General features: G+C 42.3%; 1 pseudogene; it reads right to left on the bottom strand.

Moving 5' to 3' along the window:
- Positions 1-2,430: 2,430 nt before the first annotated feature.
- LOC120230756 lies at positions 2,431-2,867 on the bottom strand (annotated as a pseudogene).
- Between the last annotated feature and the right edge of the window lie 14,657 nt (positions 2,868-17,524).

Raw genomic sequence — 17,524 nt, 5'->3', positions numbered from 1 at the left:
TTCATCATTTCGCTAGTGGTTCTTTCATAGTACACTCATCGGCCTCCATTCCTTCTTTTTTTTTTTTTAATGTTTTTATTTATTTTTGAGAGAGAGAGAGACAGACAGACAGACAGAGTACTACTGGAGGAGGGGCAGAGAGAGAGGGAGACACAGAATCAGAAGCAGGCTCCAGGCTCTGAACTGCCAGCACGGAGCCCGATGTGGGGCTCCAACTCGTGAACCGTGAGATCATGACCTGAGCCGAAGTCTGATGCTTAACCGACTGAGCCATCCAGGTACCTCCCTTCTTTTGTTTCAATATGTTATATTGATTTATGAACTTTCTTCTGTCTGTTAATGTAAAAAGGAAGGCATTATGGTCATTTTCACACAGAGGCCTGAAGGGTGAAGAACTTCTCAGCATCACATTTTTCCTATCAGCGTATGGGTTTTTCAGTGGGATGACTGCCAGCTCTTCCTTCTGGTCTCAGCCCAAATCTCATCCTTCGGTGCTCTCAGTTTCCATCCTTATCAGGAATAATTCCATGTTCATAAGTACGTGCCCTGAAACATCCAGCCAGCTTGTTCTTGGAAATGGGTCCCCCCTGATGTCAGCTTAGGGAAATAAGGCAGAATGCGAGGCGAGGCCCTGTGCCTGTACCGATTTGCAGCCAAGATGGCAGACGACTGAAGACCATTGGCTAAGTCTGGCCATTAACCTACATAATCATACAAGCATAGATACTCGTCTTCCGGTGACAGTTACCCTGAAGCACAGTGAAGTTTAGTCTGGCATCTTGCTTAATGTTTTGACTTTCCTATCCTGCGGTCTGATCTCCTTGTAAGCATGGAGCGGCTGCTTGTGTACCCAAATGATCACAAGTTTTGAGAAAAGATTTTGAAAGGTGAGGGAATTACATAAGCTGTGATGCCTAGTTAGATCCACTGAAACTTCACTCTGCCACTGAGGGGAATGCTTATGTTTGCCATGTTCTTGGAAACACAGATAGCTTTCATGGAGACAAATGAAACATGGAAGTTTAAACTTAACCACCAGCTAACACAGGAAATCTATTAGATATACATAGGCAAGATTATAGAATTTGAGAGACTTGTGGTCTCACGTCTATACTTTCTTTAATGGCAGTTCCAACTAGTAGCTGTTAAATATTGGCGATCTAGAGAAAATGAGGAGAAAGCCAGTTGAATTCTTGGAGCCGGTGTCTGGGATAGTATCTATATTATTATTTTTTTCTCTTAAATAGTTTATTGTCAAGTTGGTTTCTATATAACACTCAGTGCTCTTCCCAACAAGTGCCCTCCTCCATGCCCATCACCCCCACCCTCATCAGCCCTCAGTTTGTTCTCAGCATTCAAGAGTCTCTCATGGTTTGCCTCCCTCCCTCTCCCTCACTTTTTTTCCCTTTCTTCTTCCCCATGGTCCTCCGTTAAGTTCCTCCTAATCTTCCTATACGTGCAAACATATGGTATCTGTTCTTCTCTGCCTGACTTATTTCGCTCAGCATAACACCCTCAAGGTCCATCCATGTTGCTACACATGGCCAGCTTTCATTCTTTCTCATTGCCATGTAGTATTCCATTGTATAGATAAACCACATCTTCTTGATCCATTCGTCAGTTGATGGACACTTGGGCTCTTTCCATGATTTGGCTATTGTTGAGAGTGCTGCTATGAACATTGGGGTACATGTGCCCCTATGCTGGGATAGTATCTTTAAACATTGGGGAACTTACTAGTGATTGTCTTAGAGGCAGATGGCCTCAGAAGTCACGAATTCTGTGGACTCTATGAAAGAGAATAGAGGTGAGGGGTCAACATAAAGGCACAATGAAAAGGTAAAACAAAGAGGGGCTACAGACCTCTGGGTTATAAAATACCACCCAACATTTCACTGGACTGGCAATCTTTTCCTATCAATTATCAGTTTCCATCTCTTGGGGACTTTTTCTTTCCTAACTTCCATAGCAAGCAAATTAATTATTTTCTTAGAGCTGGGACGGGGGTTGGTGGTGTTTATGTTTTTAAGAGGGTTCTTAGACTTTTCAAAAAAGTTTTTATTTATTTATTTTTAATATAAAATAATATTTTATTTTTTAATTTTTAAAAATGTTTTATTTATATCTGAGAGAGAGAGACAGAGAGAGAGAGAGACAGCGTGAGCAGGGGAGGGTCAGAGAGAGAGAGAGACACAGAATCCGAAACAGGCTCCAGGCTCTGAGTTGGCTGTCAGCACAGAGTCCAACGTGGGGCTTGAACCCATGAACTGTGAGATCATGACCTGAGCCGAAGTCAGACGTCCAACTGACTGAGCCACCCAGGTGCCCCTAAAAGAATATTTTAATTCTTGTCCTTAGGAACTATAAAGACTATACATGATTCGAAAACAAGACCATACCAAAAAAATGGCCAAAGAAGAATCCTTCACTCTATGCCTTTTCTTCGGCTTGGTCACTCAGAAATATACTATTACCGGCTACGACAGTAATTCCTTGTCGCCTCACATCGTTTTTATCTGTGTATTCACCATAGTTGACTCTCCCTTCCACATAGATGTGAGACCCCTTTTTCACATACTGATATGCCACATCTCTGAGGCCTGGTGGGAATACTGATATTCTGGGCTATGTCTTTTGACTGGCATCACCCATTTGGTATACTTCACTCTCCCCTGACCGCCACATCTTATTTGTTGCTAGAGAAAATATTGTGATGGAGTTTTCCCTTCCACCTGTCTCATGACGGGGTCCTGACCCTCAGGAGCTGTACACCAGTTCAGAGATCTTTCAAGAACAAAGCTGCTGGCGATTTCAGACTCACTTCTTACAAACTGATGAAATACCTGTAACACGGGTCTTCGAAACATGTCTTCTATTTGCTTTTCCTACAATCTAAGCTTTGGTCTGCCCCTAGCAAAGAACTTGTGGCTTCCTCCCTCCCTCACCGGACACTCTAGCCTAAACCAAAAGGTTTTATTTTTAAGCAAGTCTCTACGGGGCTTGAACTCACAACCTGGAGATCAAGAGATGCAGGGGCACCTGGGTGGCTCAACCACCTCTTGGTTTTGGCTCAGGTCATGAGCTCACAGTTCATGGGTTCAAGCCCCACTTCGGGCTCTGCGCTTACAGTGGGAAGCCTGCTTGAGATTCTCTGTCTCTCCCTTTCTCTGTCCCTCCCGGTCTCACTTGTGGTGTCCCCTCCCCTCAAAATAAATAGATAAACATTTTTTTAAGAAAAAGAATTACATGCTTCACTGACTGAGCCAGCCAGGAGCCCCTGGGGTTAAGACTTTTTATCCTTCTTTATATCAGGTTAGATTTTAGTTTGCAAACTAAAAAAAAAAGAAAAGAAAAGATCCAGCAAAATGTTACAAGTAGAAGCCAGAAATGCATATTTTGCCTCCCAACCTGTCAACAAAATATGAGGACAGTCCCACGAACTAAATGTCCTGTGGCGTCTGATGTTGAACTTCCTTGCTGCCCAGTTTACCATTCCTCTGACTAAAAACAATACTTACCCTCAGTGTTTTTGTCATTTCAGGATCTTACTGTACTGAAACATGCCACTGTGGTGTACAATTAAGAAGGGAATTGAAACAAGGGAGATTTTTACTGTTAAGAAATATAATAAGAACTAGCGCTTGCTTTATTGTATGATTTCTATGCTTTCTAATTACATGAACTCTATACAGACTATGTAGCAGTACTTCGTCTTGCTCTCTTTGGCCCAGCTTTTTGGGCAGCCCCACCCCCCCCTCCACTGCCACCATCAGCATACATGAAGTGTTTAATAAGGAGACAGATGCCCAGATATGGGCTCCCAGTACTGAAGGAGTCCGCCAGTCCTGTGGACACTTTGCAAAAGTCATTCTTTGCCACAGAGCAGCATGGTTGGTCTCTCTCTCTCTCCCTCTCTCTCTCTCTCCCCTTTCTCTGTCTCTCTTTTTATAGATTTGAGCTTCTCACTGTTACATGTTGAATTTTGGTTATTTATTTTTTTATTAAAAATTTTAAAAATCTTTTTTTTTATTTCTGAGAGAGAGAGAGACAGTGTGAGCGGGGTGGGGAGGGTGTTCAGAGAGAGAGGAAGATAAAAGAATCTGAAACAGGCTCCAGGCTCTGAACTGGCTGTCAGCACAGAGCCTGACGCGGGGCTTGAACCCACGAACCACGAGATCATGACCTGAGCCGAAGCTGGATGCTTAACCAACTAAGCCACCCGGATGCCCCAGGTTACTTATTATTAAAGTCTGTAATAGGTAACATCAAAATATAAATACTTGAAATTTAGGCATAAAAAATTTGATGAGTAAACTAGTGTCCCAGAGGAGAAGTAAAAATCCAAGGCTACTCACAAACGTAGGTGTTCATAGAGCTTGTGTTAGGTAGCATAGTATTGTGTGTGTGTGTGTGTGTGTGTGTGTCTTTAGGGGTGCCGTAACAAAGCAGCACAGAAGAGGTGGCTTCAACAGCAGGAAATAATTTTCTCACAGTTTTGGAGGCAGAAGTTTGAAATCAAGGCACTGAGTTTTGAGGCCAGTTTCCCTGGCTTGTAGATGGCTGTCTTCCCATGGTCTTCCTTTTCCGTGTGTCTGTGTCCAAGTCTTCTCTTCTAACAAGGATACCAGTCATATTGGGTTAGGGTCCACTTTAATGACCTCATTTTAACTTAATTACCTCTTTAAAGACCCTATCTCCGTAGATTGTGATCTTGCTCTGAAGGGCTGGCGTTAGTATTTCAACATATGAATTTGGGGGAATCAATTAACTCCACAACAATGGGTATGTGGCCTTAACAGATTTACTGAGGTATAATTTATGTGCCATAAAGTTTACCCATTTTAGACCTGCACGGTATTGTTCTAAGTCTCAAAGAGTACAATGATTTAATGGGAGTATTGGATGGCAGCTCAATTGTTGCATTCTCAAATTACTTACTAAAATATGCATTTTAATAAAGGGGTGTGTTTTTATGCATGTGTGGAGTCAGGAAGTATATGGGAAATCTTTACACTTTCCTCTCAATTTTACCATGAACCTCAAACTTCTTTAAAAAAATTAAGTCCTTAAAAATAGTTTTTTTAAACGCTTATTCATTTTTGAGAGAGAGAGAGAGAGAGACAGAGTATAAGTAGGGGAGGGACAGAGAAAGAGGGAGACACAGAATCTGAAGCAGGCTCCAGGCCCTGAGCTGTTGGAACAGAGTCCGTTGTGGGGGTCGAACTCACCAACCATGAGATCATGACCTGTGCTGATGTCAGACGCTTAGCCTACTGAGCCACCCAGGCACTCCAAAAAATTAAGACTTATTGGCCTAAAATTTTCCATCATCAGTTATATTGGCATTAATACATTTTGTACTTGGCATTCTGCCTGTTTTGTTTCTGTTTTGCCATGGTTTTTCATAGAAGGATGCAAACACAGGCCCCAGACAATGGAGAGTTCCATCCAACTTGTTAAATGCAGTTTGATAGAATGGAAAGAGCACTGGACCTCGAGGCGAGAGATCTCAGTTTGGTCTGATTTCCATGCTTTTCCTCTCTGTGTCCTCCTCCCCTCAATAAAATAAAACCCTGCTCACTATGTGGGATGCTTATAAGCATCAAATGAGATTACATAGGTCAAAAATCCTTGAAAATTATAAATTGCAGTGTAAATGTAAAGTGGTATTACTTTTTGAAGAGAAATAAAATGCAGCCCCTCATTAGAAAGAATTAAAATCAACTCTTTTGAATTGTTAACACTTATTCAGTTACTTTGAAGCATAACTATCTTGCTAGAACCTCAACTTTTAAATTGGTGTATGATCTAATTTTTAATGCACCAAACCACCTAAAGAAATTGGCTCAAAATGACAAAGAGAGACTAGGGAATATATTTTCAAGTTCACGAACAGAAGACATATTGAAAGCACCTTTCTCTACATCTCTTGTTAGATTGCATATAATACACTGGGAAAGCTGTTTTCAGTTAGAAGCTTCCTTTGCTTTTGCTCACAAAGGTCTCTCCCCCGAAAGTTATGTATTATTTGATCATAGGTTTGGAAAAGGAAAAGTCATTCCCAACAGTACACTCTGCCATATATCTGAGTTCAGATCACCCTCAATTCAGCCAAAATGCTCTGATGCTAAAGTCAAACTTGGGTCTCAGTTGAAATATACATAGTGAGACAGGTTTATATAGCAAATTGATTTATCATTAAATAAGGCTGCCTCAGAATTTTTTTAAGGAGTATTTTTAAAAGTATTTATTTATTTTGAGAGAGAGAGAGAGAGACAGAGAGAGGGTGCATGCATGCTAGTGAAGGGCAGAGAGAGAAAATCCTAAGCAGGCTTTGCACTGCCAACGCAGAGCCCGACACAGGGCTTGATCCCATGAACTATGAGATCATGACCTGAGCCAAAATCAAGAATCATGTTCAACTGACTGAGGCACCCAAGTGCCCCACAGAATCTATATTTTTAATAGAGGTCTTTAGTTCTGGAAGCAATGCATCCGAATAAAAGATAGGCTCCTTCTTTATAAAGTAGAAGTCTTATTGTGGCAGGGAAGGTAGACATGGGGTACACGTGTGAATATGCAGGACAGTTCTTAGGCAGGTATTTTAAGAAATGTTATTCCCACAAAATGATTGGTGCTTACTTATCCTTTCAATTTTTGTATGAGTTCACTGAGCAGTATGTATGGGAGCCTCCATTTGTGGACCAGTGAAGGATGAAGCCTACAACTTCCAGTAAAATAAAGTATATGGTTAATTATATTTAGATCTTATGACTGGCAATTCTTAGATTGAATCACCCAACTTCCAAAGAACTGGTTCATTCTTAAGAACATTAAGTCTTCTTCTATATGTTACAAAACATCTTTCTTTCTAAATGAATTTGCTTTTTCAAATGGAAACCATAGTGGTGCATTGAACCATATGTGGAAAGAAATCAGATAACAAAGTTCTGTTGGTTTCCTCAGGATGTTAATTTTAAATACTCTTTTACAAACAGGTTGCTCTTAATGCACTTGCTTTTCCTTCATTGAAACTGAAGTCTAACCTGGCAGGAGAGTTCGGTGTCTCAACACACATGATATTTCTTTTAAGGGAAGCCATTGAAAACAGCTGGGGCTAAGGGGCTCCAGATCCCAAGGCCATGGCTAAGTTATAAATGGCACGTGGTAGATATTCAGCCACAGCTTCTGCGTTAGGGAGATACCTCAAGAGAAGAGCAAAATGTCTTTCCTATGGAAACCCCCTGAGTATATTTTGCTCTTTAGACAAAAGTGGGAGAGAGGAGACTCTAGAATTGTCTGAGGTATAGTCTGAAGGGGTGGGTATGCGGGATTATACTCATGAAACACGAACTTAGCTGGGACCTTAGAAACAGAAGTGGCACCAAGGTAGCGTACGGCCTTCTTAGCATCTCCGGTAACTACAGCATCTGCCTCTGGAATTCCTAGCAAGCCGTGAGGTTGGTGAGATTGACATGGGCACAGACTTATATTTTTAATCAGAAACTCTCTTCCCTTTATTTCTGTTTTTTTTCTTTTTCTTTTTTTTAAACAGGAGTGGACAAAACAGTGACATTTCTCCAAGCCTAGATTTTCCACATCCCTGCTTCTTTTCATCAAAATGCTTCCAGAATAGTCATCTCTAGATTATTCCCTGATTAGCGGCATGTGGTAAATCGTAAAGGCACCTACTTCTAAAGAGATTTGGAGAGGTGTTGAGCAATTGGTTTTAATCCCAAATCTTGTGCCATGAATCGCTGGGTTTGTTAATGATTTCTCTGAACAGTGTCTCTGTGTGTCCTGGAAATGAGCAGTAGAACATACATTCATCTTCTCTGACTGCAGGGGTTATAGGGAATTGGTGTGTTTCTCCAGTTTTCAGATGCTTTCCATGAGTCCATTTTCCTTCTTGGGGCATCAGTCCTTCTGGTAGGTGGAAGATAGATCTCGTTTAGCAGAAGACTGGGCCATCTTTTCCTTACTCAATAACAGTCTTTGTGTAGTTGCTGCTGGTAGAAGACTTCCAGGACATCTTTATAGATGGAAAAAGCCAATATAGGCAGAAGAACGTCTCCTTGGAGGTGGAGCCTGAGAAAGACCTATGGGGAAGGAGTCGAGAGCTAAGAAAACTCAGATCCACTGATGACCTTCAGTAGAAGCAATGAGATAAACTATAAGTCAATTCTTCTTCTTTTTTTAAATGTTTGTTTATTTTTGAGAGAGAGAGACAGAGAGAGACACAGAGTATGAGCTGGGAAGGGGCAGAGAGGGAGGGAGACACAGAATCTGAAATGGGCTCCAGGCTCTGAGCTGTCAGCACAGAGCTTGACGCGGGGCTTGAATTGATGAACCTTGAGACCATGAAGTGAGCCGAAGTCAGATGCTTAATGGACTAAGCCCCGACTATAAATCAATCTTAAAGGAAACACATTAAAGGCCAAGTTTTCCAAATCAAATCCGCTCAGTTGTGCATATCGAAAACTTGTGTACTAAAGAGGGAGACAGATTTCTAAATGTGATATGCTAGTGTCAGGGTGGGTCTACATTTTCACTCAGCAAGTATTTTCATTGTCAAATGTATCTCCGGGATTCTGTTAATTTTTAGAAATATAAAAATGAATAAGACATAATTTCTGCCAAGTTGGAACACAAATTAATAAAGGTCTTAACAATTTCAAAAGGATATTTGAGTGATTAAAAACACTCCATTTTGGGAGAAATGTCATTGTACATACAGCAAACACAAAGTATATATATATGAAACAGTTCTAAGACTTTTAGTACCCTCATAATGAAACACTGACAAATCATATATATATGTATATCTGATAACAGTTAATATTCATTTGATAATCTATAGGACTCTGATATCATCTGCATATAAAAATGAGGTAGTCTTTATCAATGAAAACATGGTATATTTTCCCACTTTAATAATGCTTGACAAAAACAACATTAAAAAAACCCGACTAACCTTTGAAGGGCTTATTTTGACTCATTGGATCAAGTTGGGTTTATAAAAATGAGCACCTGATGAAATGTTAAGGTAGGAAAAGAAATTTGCTGAGAGACTTTTAACATCCTTTACAGTAATTGGTTTTCACCCTGTATGTCTACTTTATGCTGGAATGAACACCGTGCTTGGATCTCCTTTGTAAATATTTACTTGTTCTAATAAAAGAGAAATAGAAAAAAGTTAGGCGTTCTTGTGCTCAGAACAAGGAAGTTCACAAACACAGAATATTTGGTGGCACCAACAGGGGCAGACTTAAATTTCTGACCCCACCAATGCTCAGTGTCCATGTTGAGCTGCCGCGGAAAGTCTAGAGGAGCTTCAAATCCACCCCCTAGCAAATGGAAATGGAGAAATGGAGCCACGAGAAGGGAAAGCAATCATGGATGCTTCAGGTTGAGGACAAGCCCAGGGAGATGATTAGAATTCTCGAGTCTTAACGAGTCATTCTGATCCCTGGGTCTGGTTTTCCCCTAAATTAGGTCATGGAACAAAATTTTACCCAGAAGAGAAATCCTATTCTTTAACTTTCAAGCTTAACCCCACTCCCAAAACGCACCTGCTGCTTGTACGTCAAAGTACCATGTGCCAGAGGGAAAGTATCTTTAAAATCCTCCCCTCAATAGTGTTGATTGCCTTGAAGATGCAAGGCAACTAGCTGTTGAGCTAAAACATATAGTATTTGAAAGTAAAATGGCACTTTTGTTAGCTCACATTCAAGCAGAAACAGCTCTTCACAGTCACTTAGAATATTATCCTAAAAGACTCTCCCGTGCCTCGAACGTGAATCAAGTCACTTATCAGAGTGGAAAATTTTAAAATAAAGAAAGTTTCTGTGTATTTCTGCTGAACGAGACCTCCTTCAAGAGACACACTAGTTCATGTTTTCTGTCGCCGCTGAGGCCAACATTGCCAGGTTTTCAAAGTGTTCTAAAGTAGGTCAGAAGAAAACAATTCTTTGTTTTAAATTTATTTTTGAGAGAGAGAGAGAGAGAGAGAGAGGGAATGAGTGGGGGAGGGGCAGAGGGAGAGGGAGGCAGAAGACCCAAAGCTGGCTCTGCGCTGACAGCAGTGAGCCCGAGGTGGGGTTTGGACTTCCGAACCGTGAGATCATGACCTGAGCTGAAACCAATTGAGACGCTTAACCAATTGAGCCACCCAGGTGCCCCAAAAACAATTCTTTAATGATGACCTTCGTGCTCTCCTTTGATGACAGGAAGTATAGAGGCCCGGCAAAGAATTACCCGCTTCTGTGCTACAAACCTCCATTTTGTTTAGTGTTTTGAGAAACCGCATCCGTAATTCCAACTACGGGTGTTTAGTACTGTAATTAGTCATAGGGAATCTACGTCGGCAAGTTGTGTTGTTTAGAAAAGGGGGTGCGGCTTCTAACCAGTTGTATTCTGCTGGTTCTGATTCTGTTTGCACTTAAATGACTTTGATGTTTCTTGAGGTTTCGTGAGCTCCTGCATAGATTCATCGGTGTCCAGAGATCCAGAGGCACTGTGCCATGGAAAGGGAGACAGACTTATTTCCAAACTAATATTGGGAAGATATGGGTGACAAAATATTTTGCGTGTGACTTCCGGGGGATGTGGCTTGGATGTTGAAATCATATCACTTTTGGAACATTTCATTGGTTTATGGGAACAGCAGGAGAGTCGTTTATTCCAAATATTTCACGCAATTGGATTATGTTTTTCGATCCAAATGTTTCAGGATATTAGGATTTTTTTAAAGGAAATGTTTTTTAAATTAAAAAAAAATTTGTTTTTAACATTTATTTATTTTTGAGAGAGACAGAGCATGAATGTGGGAGAGGCACAGAATCGGAAGCAAGCTCCAGGCTCTGAGCTGTCAGCACATGGCCCGATGCGGGGCTTGAACTCACAAACCATGAGATCGTGACCTGAGCCGAAGTCGGACGCTTAACCAACTGAGCCACCCAAGCCCCCCCCGCCCCCCCATATTGGGATTTTTTTAAACAGATAGAAAAGGAATGTATTCATTTGTGTGTTGGGAGTTTACTGCCAGCAACTGACCTCCATGCTTAGGAGACATTAGGGAATTAATTATGTAGGCAAAATCCCTGCTTTCTCGAAGAATAGGTTCTCACAGAGGAGATGTGCAGTAAGGAATTGCTGCGGAGATCACCTTGAATAAACAACGGCAATGGGACCTGGATTGCCGAACAGAGACTTGGATTTAGACAGTCCCTCTACAGCAACTGGCAGAAAATCAGAATATGTGGTCTAGATGGTGGTGGGCGGGGAGGATGTGGTGGGGAGGCCTGCACAGTTCTGGGTGTGTCAGTGCTTTCTGGAAAGTGGGAGGCAGGAGCATCAACAGAAAGTGAGGATGGAGAAGAGGGGCTGGAGGTTTGAAGACAGAAGCTGAAGGGGTGAAAAACTGATATATTCTGTGCAGAAAATGATGTCATAGACACTTGTGAGCAACCCCTGGGATCAAACATGACAGTTTCCCGTTTCTCGTTCAGGAATTGTGAGAAGGAGCGGGGCGCCTGGGTGGCTCAGTCGGTTAAGCGTCCGACTTTCGCTTAGGTCATGATCTCGCGGTTCGTGGGTTCGAGCCCCGCATTGGGCTCTGTGCTGACTGCCAGTTCAGAGCCTGGAGCCTGTTTCAGTCTGTGACTCCCTCTCTCTCTGACCCTCCCCTGCTCACGCTGTCTCTCTCTCCTAGAAATAAATTTAAAAAAAAAAAACATTTTTTTTTAAAAAAGAAAGAAATTGTGAGAAGGAGTTTGCAGAGATGGTCAAAGTAACTCTCCACTGACCAGTTTGCCCTTTCCATCCTCCCAGAGATGACCTAAAGATGGCCACTCCCTGAAAGCTGGTGTGCGTGATACAAGTTGTTCAAATTATTGGTGTTTAAGTTGGGTTAGAAGCTGCTTGCTTCTCGCAGAAACTGACAGGTCTTGCCTTCCCCGGCTGCATTTGTTGCTTCGTTTTTTTCTGATTGTGGTAGAACAGACCTAACATCACATTTATCATTTTAACCATTGATAAGTATGTATCTGGGACGTTACCTCAGGTACAGTGTTCCGTAAGCATCACCACTATCTATCTCTAGAACTTTTTCATCACTCCCAACATAAACTCTGTACTTTTTAGACAATTACTCCCCCTTGGCCCTTCCCCTCAACCTGTGCTAACTCGTTTTCTACTTTCAGTCTTCATGAATTTGCCTATTCTGGGCACTTCACATACATGGAATCACACAGTGTTTTTCCTTCTGTTTGTTTCACTTAGTACAAGTGTTTTTAAGGTCCAGCCACGTAGCATATGTCAGAATTTCACTCCTTTGGGCTTTTAGTATTGTAAAAACTTACTGCAACAGCCAGCACGGGGGGTGCAGGGGCACATGGGCTAAAAACCCCGGTGATGCCCTCTGCCTTTGTCTTCCGCGTCTCCCACAGACCCTAGTGCGAAATTGTTCTGTAAACAATTCTTGAGCTGTTCCATTCACGTGGCCTACAAACCAAACTGGATTTACATGGGAAGGCGGAATCTTGTTCCTAGCAATGCATGGAGACCCTGAAAGGCTGCCAGGCTGCTGGCTCTGAGGCCATGCTTGCTGCGAATTATCTGTGCTGGGCGGAGCCGGGCAGGTGCAGAGAAACATGGCAACTGGGCATCAAAAGCAGATGCTGCCTGCTGACCAGAAATAGGACCAGCACCGGCAGGGGGTCGAGAAGAAACATTTTGGTAAATTGTTTCCATCATTTTCCTCCTTGGAAGGAAATTGTCTTGCAAATGGCAGAGCCCCACAAGGAGCGAACACGAATCTCAGTGATTGTACGTGGCCTTTTATAACTGTGCATTCTGCTGCTTAATGGATGGCTTTGGAAGCTTAGAAGACTTGGATTTGCTGGTATTCCAGTTTTAAATCCCTCAGTCATTTTAGCTCAAGCATTGTTGCATTTGAATAAATTCTGCCCCGCTTTTCAGATCTCTTTTCCCAGAAGCACTAACGCTTAAGAAGTATTTTCTAAACTTCCTACCATAAGTAAGATTGTTTTTGAAATGAAAAAACATGTTAGTGAAACGATTCACTTTTGTTCTTGTTGAATGTAAAGTGACTTGCGCTTTGTGTATGAGAGCTGTCTCTCTCTTCCCTAGGCTATTACTAACATCGGGAGCAATAAGGAGATTTTTGAAGGCTTAGTGTATCCCATGCCTGGGTAGGCATTTGATACACACCCTTATGTGGGGCGACTGGGTGGCTCAGTCGGTTAAGTGCCCGACTTTGGCTCAGGTCATGGTCTTGCGATTTGTGAATTCAAACCCCATGTGGGGCTCTGTGCTGACAGCTCAGAGCCTGGAGCCTGCTTCAGCTTCTGTGTCTCATTCTCTCTGCCTCTTTCCCCACTCTCACAAAAAAAAAAAAAAAATTCCCTTACTTAATGTTTGTAACTGTTCTCTGAAGTAGATGGTATATTCATGATCATTATAATCATCTTGAGTGAGGAAACTGAGGCTTAGCATGGGGACAAAATAAATAGCAATGGCAGGCATTACCAAAGGCCAGTGGCCTTGCCTGTAGTGCTACACTGCATCAGGTTATTAGAAGAAGTTCAACATGGAAGGGTTGAGGCACCTGGCTGGCTTAGTCGATAGAGCATCTGACTCTTGATCCCACGGTCCTGAGTTTGAGCCCCACGTTGAGTGTGGAGCCTCCTTGGAGGGAAAAATAGTTGGAAGGGTGACTAGAAAACCCTGGCCAAACACCTTGCTTTATGCATCAAAAGACTAAGGCCAGGAGTGGTCTCAGCTCTGCTCCTTGCGAGGCGAGCTTGTTAATTGCAGGGCTAGAACTGGGGTCTCCCAACCCTGGATGACTCCCGGGTTTGCATGCAAGATTTTCTTGTAAAATGCTTTATATCCAGTGACTTAGAAATCAAAACTGTAGGGGTGGGAGGCACCTGGCTGGCTTGCTTGGTCGATGGAGCTTGGAGTTTTGCGTTCCAGCCCCGTTCTGGGCGTGGAGATTACTTAAAAATAAAATCAGTAAAAAAAACAAAAAGCAAAAACAAACCCAAACTCTGGTAAATACTGAAACATAAAGCAATAAGTTGGAGAAAGGCAAGCTGGGAGGTGAGGTATCATGGTTTTTCTAGAAAGTGATAAAATGGGCGGGTATTTCTAGGTGTTGCAACTGCATTCAGTTAGACGCCTTTTGTTCATCACATCTGTTTGTCTCCTCTGTCCTCTCTTCTTCCCATCTCTCACCTTGTTCCTTGGGCTGCCCTTTAACAGCAAAACATCCCATCCCAAAGGCGATGCCTGTGTTTGGGTAATGGTGTCATGTGATTAAAAAAAAAATGTTTCTTGGACCTGCTGAAGCTATCAAAGTAGAATCTCAAAGCAAGCAAGAAAAATCCACATTGGGAATAATAATCCTTAGATACCTGGTGAGATGTGAGAAGTCAATGCAGTTATTTGTGTTTGAGTGTGAAAATGAGTGCCCAAGTGTCCTGTGTTATTTTTTCCATGTTTAGTATTGCTGTCCAATGTATCTTATTTCGTTATTAGTTTTTAGTTTATTTATTTATTTTTAAAATAATCTCTGCAGCCAATGTGGGGCTCAAACTCATGACTCTGAGATCAAGAGTCACATGCTCTACTGTTAGGGCCATCCAGGTGCCCCATTCAATGGATTTTCAATTTATTTTTAGTTGCCAACTGGCTTTGTTGTCTTCTACTTGCAGCCATCAAGGTAGCTGCTGTATTTTAGAGCACCCGACGCATCTTTAGATCTGATTATAGTTTATGCTCAGAGTCTGGTCAAGGCACCTGATTCACTGGCATATTCTCCATTCCGTGGAGAAGACACGCTGAAGCCCAACGTCAAGGGCTGGGGTGGCTGCACGCTGCTGCTGGAAACGCATGTCAGGTGTCCCAGGCCTTGGCCCTTCCTTCTCAGGACAGGGTGGCTGGAACCAGCCAAGAACATCAACGTGCAGTCCCCTGAGCACAGCCTGGCTCTCCTGCCCCGGAGGAGGAGGGGCTCCCTGCAGACCCCACGCACCTGGACATGAACAGCAGTGGCGATTTCATCTGCAAAACAGGAAAGCCTTATATAGCAAAACCTCAGCTAACAAGAAGCCAACGAATCCAGGCCTCTCATTCACTCTTATAACCAGCTTATAACTCTTATAACCAGCTCATTAGGCTTCTCAAATAATTGTACTTTGCGTTCCTGCTGCTAAAAAAAATCCAAAAAAACTCAAAAACCAAAAAACCAAGAAAACCCCTAAAACCCATATCTCACTTTGTATACACTTTCAGAAAGTACAAGAGATTTTCTGATACACAGTTCTGTACAGTATTTACCCCCACCCAGCTTGACCTGACCATTGTTATTATTAATACACCTTTACCTTAATCACATTCTTGACTTTTATCCTGCATTTGCATATGATGCATTTTTATAAATGGCTTCAAATTCCCTTTGAAACAAAACTACAAAGAAGTAATCATTAAAAATGCATTTCTGCTAAATATAGCCTCCTCAAAAGGTCCACAAAACATTGTTCCTTGCTTCCTGACTGCTAATGACCTCCATCTCCACATGCAACCTTGTATAGCGCTTCTATTGGCCTTGCCTGAGCCTGAAACCCAGCTCTGTGTTGCCAAGAATGTTTCCTCTTCACCTCTGGCTCAGGCTCACTCAGCCACTGCCTCTGCTTGGAAGGCTTGGGGAGAGCTCCGGTTTTCTTTTACTGCTGTATCTTCTAAATATTTTGTTTTTTATTTTTATGTATTTATTTATGTATTTATTTTATTTTTAAGAGAGAGAGACAGGCAAACAGAGTGCGAGCGGGGGAGGGGCAGGGAGAGAGGGGGACACAGAATCCCAAGCAGGCTCCAGGCTCCGAGCTGTCAGCATAGAGCCTGACGCGGGGCTTGAACTCTCGAGGAGTGAGATCATGACCTGAGCTGAAGTCGGACCCTCAACTGATTGAGCCACCCAGGTACATCCTGAATATTTTGAAACTCTTCCTGTTTCTTCATTTTCTCTGGTGCTAATTCTGGTCAGTTCTTTTTTATTTCTCTCTCAGACAAATGCAATAGTTTCTTTTTAAAATTTAAGTTGTATTTTTTTAAGTTGTCCAATTCGGTGGTTTTTAGGATATTCACAGAGTTGTGGACCATCACCACTATCAAATTCCATAACATTGTTGTCACACCCCCCCCCCCCCCCCCCCCCCCATCTCTCCCTTCCCTCAGCCCCTGGCAATCAGTAATCTACTTTCGGCCCCTAGAGATATTCCTATTCTGGGCACTCCATGTAAATGTCATCATACAACATATGGTCTTTTGTCAGTAGCTTCTTACACTTAGCATGATGTTTCCAGGGTTCATCCATATCAGCCCTTCATTCCTTTTTATGGCTGAATAATATTCCCTGGTATGGATAAAACACATTTGTTTATACATTCAGTTGCCAGACCGTTGGGAATAGTTTCTTTACTAACAAATTATCCTGCCTCATTGTTTCCCTCATGCCAGTGTATAATCTATACTATGTCCATAATCATCTGCTTAAACAGTTCTGATCACAGCACCCTGTAATCAGAAACCTGTGGGGACACCTGGGTGGCTCAGTTGGTGAAGCTTCCAACTCTCTCTCTTTTTTTTTTTTTTTTTACAAATAGTTTATTGTCAAATTAGTTTCCACATAACACCCAGTGCTCATCCCCACGAGTGCCCTCCTCCATGCCCATCCCCCCTCCCCTACATCCATCATCCAACTCTTGATCTCTCTTCAGATCATGATCTCAGGGTTTGCGAGATAGAGCCCCAGGTTGGGCTCTGTGCTGACAGGGTAGAACTTGCTTGGGATTCTCTCTCTCTGCAACCCCTCCCTCAATAAATGTAAAAAAAAAAAAAAGAAAGAAAAGAAACCTGTGTGAGCTCCCCAATGGCTCACATGCAAAATAAATCCTTACCTTGCCTTTCTGTTTTAGTCATTGTCTCTTATTTTCTTTCCACAAATGCCCCATATGGATGGACCCCTCTGACTCTACAAATGGTGAACTCCTATGAGCTTTGAAGCCTTCTTCCTCAGCACTTTGGACATTTTCCTTCATTAAAATACTTAGGATTCTGTATGGCAACTATTTCTCCCCTAACTGTCATTCCTACCTATCGTGGGAGCCCTGTGAGGAAAATGCCGGTTTCTTATTCCCCTCGTTGGTGCTTTCATGTAACTAACTCAGAGTAGACACATCATCGGTGATTATTTAATGCGTGTGTGTACCTTGTTTAATCTTGACTTTAAAACTTCTATGGAGTAGCTTAATATGCGGGGTGCTCAATTTTTCCATTGGGAAAATGAAGTCAGTCACTTTGTGACTGTCACCCTAGGAAAGAAAGCAGAAGGGAACGATTTCATGCTCTGACTACTGCCCCTCCCCCACCCCCCAGCCTTCCCGAAGATAACGTGCTTTTACATGAATTATCTTCTTCTGATCTCACATTGTTCCTG

The sequence above is a fragment of the Hyaena hyaena genome, unplaced genomic scaffold (genome assembly GCF_003009895.1).
Source record: "Hyaena hyaena isolate Hyena2069 unplaced genomic scaffold, ASM300989v1 scaffold_47, whole genome shotgun sequence".
Lineage (NCBI taxonomy): Eukaryota > Metazoa > Chordata > Mammalia > Carnivora > Hyaenidae > Hyaena > Hyaena hyaena.
Note: the sequence above shows the minus strand (reverse complement) of the source record. Positions and strands in the feature narration are given on the sequence as shown.